Source organism: Sturnira hondurensis, unplaced genomic scaffold (genome assembly GCF_014824575.4).
Source record: "Sturnira hondurensis isolate 20B ecotype Veracruz unplaced genomic scaffold, ASM1482457v3 Scaffold0014384, whole genome shotgun sequence".
Classification (NCBI taxonomy): domain Eukaryota; kingdom Metazoa; phylum Chordata; class Mammalia; order Chiroptera; family Phyllostomidae; genus Sturnira; species Sturnira hondurensis.
The window spans coordinates 24,782,741-24,789,895 of NW_028087015.1; the positions used below are offsets into that span (position 1 = coordinate 24,782,741).

A 7,155-nucleotide genomic window follows, 5' to 3' on the forward strand; every position below is an offset into this window, starting at 1 on the left:
CCTCATTATGTACTACTACCACACCTTTAAAAATGGAGGCTGTTTCACACAAAATTCCATTTAATAGATAACATGGATATCAATGACTTTAGAATATGGTGTTATAATACAAGCTCTAGAATAATATAGTGATTACTATTGTTGTTGCTTATTACTTCACACCCTGAGGTTAGACTAGTTATCAGCAATACAGAGCGGGCATTGCACACATTCAGCAGGACCATAAACACTTTACAGAGCACGGATTGCTGCAAGCTTTTAAGATGGCTCCCAATAATACCCACACCCTGATATTGTACAACTATGCAGTTTTCTTCCCGTTTGTACCAGGGTTGGTCTGCGTGAACAAGAGGAATGACAAAAAATGATAGCATGCCCCTTTTGATTTAAAAACTATGGATTCTATCTTGGGCTCATTCTGGCTCTCCTGTTCTCATGGACCACTTCCTAGGACAAAACCCTGTTGTGAGAAGCTCTATGGAGAGATCAGTGTGGCAAGAAATGAAAGTCCTGCCAACAGTCACGTGATTGAGCTTAGAAGTGGATTCTCCAGCCACAGTTGAGTGTTGAGGTGAGTGTGACCGCAGTCAGCAGCTTACTTTCAGTCTAGCAAGACACCTGGGACCAGGTGACCCAGCTAAGCCGTGCTCAAATTTCTGATCTTCAGATAATGTGTGAGATAATAAGTGTTTGTTGCTTTAAGCCACTAGATTGTGGGAGAATTTGTTATATGGTAATACATACCAGCACTGTAAGAAAAAAGCCAATAGAATTGAAGTACCATCATATGGCACTTAAAGACAAGGATTGTTCTGAGAAACGCAGCGTTAGGCAGTTTCCTCACTGCAGGAACATCATGGAACACACTCGCAGAAACCAATGGCATCCTCTGCTGTGCATCTTCACTATGTGATACACCCTCTTGCTTCTAGGCTTCTATATAGTTTGTTACTGTACTGCATACTATATGCAACCATAACACGATGGCAAGTATTTGTACATCTAACCATATTCAAATGTAGAAAAAGTACAGTGAAAGTGGAACATAAAATAAGAAAAATGGTAAAGCTGTTTATGGCCCTTACCATGACTACGCCTTTCAGTACTGGTAGTTGCTCTGGGCAAGTCAGTTCGTGGGTGGATGTGAAGGCCTGGGACATGTCTGTTCACTGTTGTAGATGTTAAAAACCACTAGAAACTTAGGCTACTCTAATTTTATACAAACTGTTTTTCTTTCTTCAACAGTGAAGTAACCTGATACTTCAGTTTACTGAAGATTTTTTTGCTTTTAAATGTTTATTTTTTAACGTTTTGAGTCTTTTGTAACAACACATCGCTTAAGACAAAAACACTTTGAAAGGCTGTACAAACATAATTGCTTTTATATGTCTATCGAATATATATACTTTATTTTTAAAAAAGTTTAGTGTTTTTAAACTTTTGAACTTTTTTTGTTAAAAAATGAAGACACAAATGCACACAATAGCCTAAGCCTACGCAGAGCCGGGGTCATCAACATCACTCTTTGCCACCCCTGTGCTTGGTCCCGTGGAAGGTCTTCAGGGTCAATAACATGCGTGGAGCTGCCATTTCCTATTACAACAAATTTCCTTCTTGCAAACCTCACGAAGGGCCTGCCTGAGCCTCTTCTGCAAGAGGTGTCATTCTTTTCAGAAATATGCCGATGGCAGTTTGCTTTTGTTAATTATTGATTTATTGTAAGCAAATAATGCAGCATGGACATTCTCCTTTATTAATGAAAACCTTTTGGTGCTGGGCCAATGTTTTAAACTTTTTAAGGAGATTGTTGAGGTCTGCAGAAACTGCTAAAACCCTTGGAGTTTCTTGAGGGCTCTTCTTTTTCTCTGCAGTTTCGCTTTCTCTTGTTTCTTTTTCCCTGATGCATTCCTCTCCCTGTTCCTACTTCTCCTCATTAGTTAGTTCCTCAGGAACAGCCTATAGAAGATCCTTAATGGCATCCTTACCCAGATTAAATTTGATTGCCATCTCAACCATGGCCTTGTTCATTGTTGTGTGCTCCTCATTCTTGGAAAATCCTTTGAGATCCTGGAAAAAACGTCTTGAGCATCTTCTTCCAGAAGCCATTCATACACTCCTGGTGACACCACCTTAAACCCAAGCAAGGTTCTTGATGTTGTCAGGAGTGCTGTAATCCTTCCAAATTTCATCAGTGTCTTTCTCACATCTAGCGAAAGTCGAGGCAAAGGCCCTCCTCAGGTAGTAAGCCTTAAGAGCTACTTCAAACTCTTTCACCCATTGACCGGATGAAAGAGGTGTTGTTTAGAGACAGAAGCGCCACTTTAATTTTGTGCTGAAGATTAACATTAAAAGGTGATGACTTGGAACATGATCAACAATAAAAGGTGATGTATTGGAGCATTATCAACAATAAGCAAAACTGTGAAAACTGTTCTCTAGACAGTTGTTTTGCTGGCATAGCAATTCTGAAGGGCATCTTAGAAGAGGAGCTGGGTCATCCATGACTTTTCATCGTTCCTGTAATACACTGGCAGTATATGATGATATTCTTGAGGACCCTGGGGTTTTCACTGTGCTAGGTCATAATAAGTTTCAATAGGTAGACTGTAAAATTGCCCCTGAACATGACTGTTCTCTTGCCCTTTAAAAGCATTGAAGCTGGCATTGGCTTGGCCTTCTTATGGATGAGACTCCTTCCAGGGATTATTTTCAGAGTAGAGCAACTTCATTCACACTGAGTATTTGCTTTGGCTAGTAATTTTTCTCATAATCAGGTTGTTTTAGATATTCAAAGATTCTTCGGCTGCCTTACATCACATCAGCACTTACAGAGTCACACTCTCTTTCACATTAAGTAATGAATAATGATTTTTGGATTGTTTAAATCATCCAGAGCTAGCAGTAAATTTAATACCTCAGTAAAGTCCAGGTTTGCCTTTCAACAATGCAAACAAATGTTTTGCTTTGGCTTTGCTCATTATGATGCTGGGAGGAAAATGCTTTTGTCTGGTTTTCAATTCAGGTTGTTAGAAGTTTCTCCCTTTATACATTTGAAGCCCTTCTCAGATTTAGGCTAGTCTTTGTTCTCTTCAATGAAGTAGATCCTTTAACATCTTATTACCACTTTGTTCTTTTTCTTCAAGGTCACAGCTGCAGTGGAATGGGGCATGTTTTGACTGGTGAGCAATTACCATCACTGATTTTCTGCCTTTCCCAATCCTCAATCGCTTTTAATTTTGTTTTCAGGTCAATCACTCAATATGGCCTCTTACTGACAACATTAACAGTGGATTTTGTATGCTTTGGGGCCATGATGAACAAAACAGCATAAGATTAAATCAAGCATAAAAAAATGATTCAAAGAAGAGATGGGGTCATAGGACAGGTATGAGGCTGCTGCCAGAGTAACACAGCATACTGTTTTACAGTAAACATTTAAAAAAATAAATTAAAAAACTATACACTACTTTCAGTATTTAATACATTTGAGTGACTGGGTCTCAAGGGACTTAACTCAGGTATTTTGTGATATTTATTGGCCTTTATGTATTAAAGATAATTGAACTAACCCAAAACATACACTATGATGTGCATAATTTTAAAATTTATTTTCCCTTCAGTTGCCATTATATTTCTCCTTTATTCAATACATATTTTCTCCAGAACATTTATGGCAAACTTTCTTAAGCACAATTATTAAAGTAAAATCTGAAAATATGTTGTAAATTGTTGAGCATAATATTGATTCTGTATATAGGGGTGACAACTTATTGAAATATTTAAATTGTTGCATATATTGAATAATATCCTCAATTATATCATTTGTACAAAAAAGGCTCATTTCTTTCTACATTAGATAAATCTTGAGTGTTGATTAGATGTTTTTAAAAAGTTAATGTCTGAACATAGAACCAATCTTTTGCAATGGTATAGGTTTCAATGTAAGCAATAATAATTATGCTTGACTCTACTTAATTTTGTCTAAAAATTCATTTTGTGTATTTTCTATATAACCTGAGATTACACATTTAAGCATATTTTTTTTCGGACCATGTTGATTTAAATATATTTTTAAATGAAGAATTTTCTTTTGTCTTTATGAATCAGAGCCATTTGGATGGGCATATCAGTTTGAATGATGTGCTAGTGAAATGACCAGGATGAGAGCAATGCCTCCCCTAATGCATTCCTTCTACAGTCTTATAGAAAGAGAGTCCAGAAAACCATGTTTTTGGTCATTTGATTTAAAATAACAGTAAAAAAAATTAAAAAGACTACACACTACAGCCCTAGCTGGTGTAGCTCAGTAGATTGAGTGCAGGCCTGTGAACCAAAGCATAGCAGTTCGATTCCCAGTCAGGGCACATGCCTGGGTTGCAGGCCAGTTCCCAGCAGGGGACTCACGGGAGGCAACCATACATTGATGTTTCTCTTCCCCTCTCCTTCCCTCCCTCTAAAGATAAAATAACACACTACAATAACAATAAAATGTAGAGCATACTAAAAGCATGTGCCAGTAACATAGTCATTCTTTATCATTTTCTGGTGTTACGTATGTTCTGTACGCAATTGTCTGTGCTATACTTTCATGGTAGGCTTCTATACTCCAGCATCACCACAAACACATTAGTAATGCCTTGCAATATGATGTTTAATTTACCACAGTGGCAACATCAGTGTGTAATAGGAATTTTTAGCTCCTTTATAACCATATTGGGCCACCCTCACATATGTAGTCCATAGTTAATAGAAATGACATCATGGGCACATACTTGCAATTCAGTATACATTTTTAATATTTATGAATCAAATTAACATTTATGCCTTTTCCTTGATGCCCTGTATTTAGAAACTTGGGCACTGCTATCATTACAGTGTTGTAGCTAACCTCACAAGTTTTACACTTGAGGATATTTCTGGCATATTATATTTTTAGAAACACATTAGATAATAATGTAAAAATATTAACATAAATAGCATTAGTAACACTTAAGTAATATTGGATTTTGAAATGTTCTCTCATTAGTCCAATAGCCACCGGTGTGCATTGACATCATATCCTCTGATGATACAACATAGGCTGTTGCTAAAATATTTGGTTGCTCTCTTGATACTTCTTTTCATGACTGTTTATGAAGTTATTGAGGTTTAAGTAGAAAGGCTTATATAAGCATTATGTTAATCCTATTATCCATTCCATGGTATGATCTGAGAGGTTGTAGGGTTATTTCAAGTTAAAATTACCTACTCACACACTCATCTAACATGTGGAAACAAAGTTAATCTACTTGACTTACAAGTATTGACTATGCACATGGGGGAAAATACACTAATATGAGAAAAACAAATTAAATATTCTATAATTGTTTTTCCTTATAACTTAAGATTAGTTCCATTCTTTCACCATGATTTTATTTCTGGTTATCTTATCAAGTGCTATAATTACTATATAAAATATTAAGTTACACCATTATTATTTCTGTAGAAAATATTGATATCTTCCCTGGCTGCTGTGGCTGAGTGGATTGAGTTCTAACCTGTGAACCAAAAGGTTGACAGTTTGATTCCCAGTCAGGGCATATGCCGGGATTGCAGGCCAGGGCCCCAGTGGGGGTTGCATAAGTTGTTTTTCCCTCTCTCTCTCTCTCTCTGTCCCTCTCTCTATCTCTAAAAGTAAATAAATAAAATCTTAAAAAAGAAAATATTGACATCTATTTTATAAGGCAATGTTGAAAATTTTTATTGTTAAAATTTAAGAAAATTAGATTGCATTATTATTTTAACTTAGAATTTGTTAACTAATTTCACTTTTTTTTATTGACCTCAGATCCGATGAGAATGATGGTTGGAGTTCTCACTCATTTTGTTCAGCTTTTTCACTTTTTGTAAAATGATAGATTAAAGGAAAAATTTCTCTCTAGACGTAAGGTACCTTAAGCATTACAGAGAAACCAGTAACGTATGGTTAAATGACTTGATGATTTCAAATTTATTGTTCTCTGATCATTAAAATGTCAATTCTAAAAGCTTATTCTAGAATCTAATTATGAACCAATTTGGCAGAGTAGTTTAAGGTACTATATATACTTAAAATAATATGTTTTCTTGAAGAAATAACATTTATTTACTTAATCTGGACTTTTATCAGCATCTGAATAACTGGTATTTTACCACATTTATCTCACATTGAAAATTAATGCATAAAACTGAGGTGCTGTTATGGTTATTTCTTTTTTAAATAATGACATTTACATTTTATTTTACTTAAAACTTTCTAAATGCATGTTTTGCTTTATCAGTGGAAATTCTGCTACATGTATTAAATTTTGTTCTAGCTTCTGCTCAATAAATACAAATTTCAAATCAAGAGAATCTGATTTAGTGAATTTGTACTATACTCAAAATAGTTTAAGCTCAAGAGGGAGTTAATTCTGAATTGTTCAGTTAACAGTCATTCATTTTATTATATATTATCAGGTTCTCAGTGGGAAAATTTATATTTAAAACATAGGTTTTAATATTAAAATTTATTTTTAATAACACCTGTATTTTCAAATAGTTTCAGATTTACAAAAAGTTATTGCAAGATAGTACTGAAAATATCTACATCTCTCACTGATGTTCTCCTTTATTAACACCTTCATATATACATATATATGTATACATGTATATACATATCTATTTATATACATATGTATACATTCCTTTAGATTTTGAAAGTTTCTCATCTTTACCTTCTCCCCACCCTTTTTTGATGACCTTGACTCAGTTTTGAGGAGGGTTGTTCAGACATTTAGCAAAATGCTCCTCAATTGGTGTTGTCTGTTTTGTTCACGGTTAGACTGGAGTTATGCATATCTGGGAGGTGATATTATAATTCTTGATTATTATATTATAAAATTATATTATCATGTTTGATACTATAACATACAGTGTAAATTACAGAATATAAGCATTTCTGATAGTCATTGATAGACAAGTGTTACCTTGAAGTCATTTATTTAGTCACTCATTTATTTTACAAAATGCTGTTTTTATAAAAAATATCATGCTATCCCTAGAGCTGTAAACAGACTGTTATACCCATAGAAACCTTTAATCCAAGATGGTTCATTTTAATGTAAAGGGCTTTGCTGATAATTGGTAACACAAAGG

General features: G+C 34.8%; 1 pseudogene; it reads right to left on the reverse strand.

The window, feature by feature from the left end:
• Nucleotides 1-5,818: 5,818 nt before the first annotated feature.
• On the reverse strand, nucleotides 5,819-5,901 carry LOC118998924 (uncharacterized; annotated as a pseudogene).
• Between the last annotated feature and the right edge of the window lie 1,254 nt (nucleotides 5,902-7,155).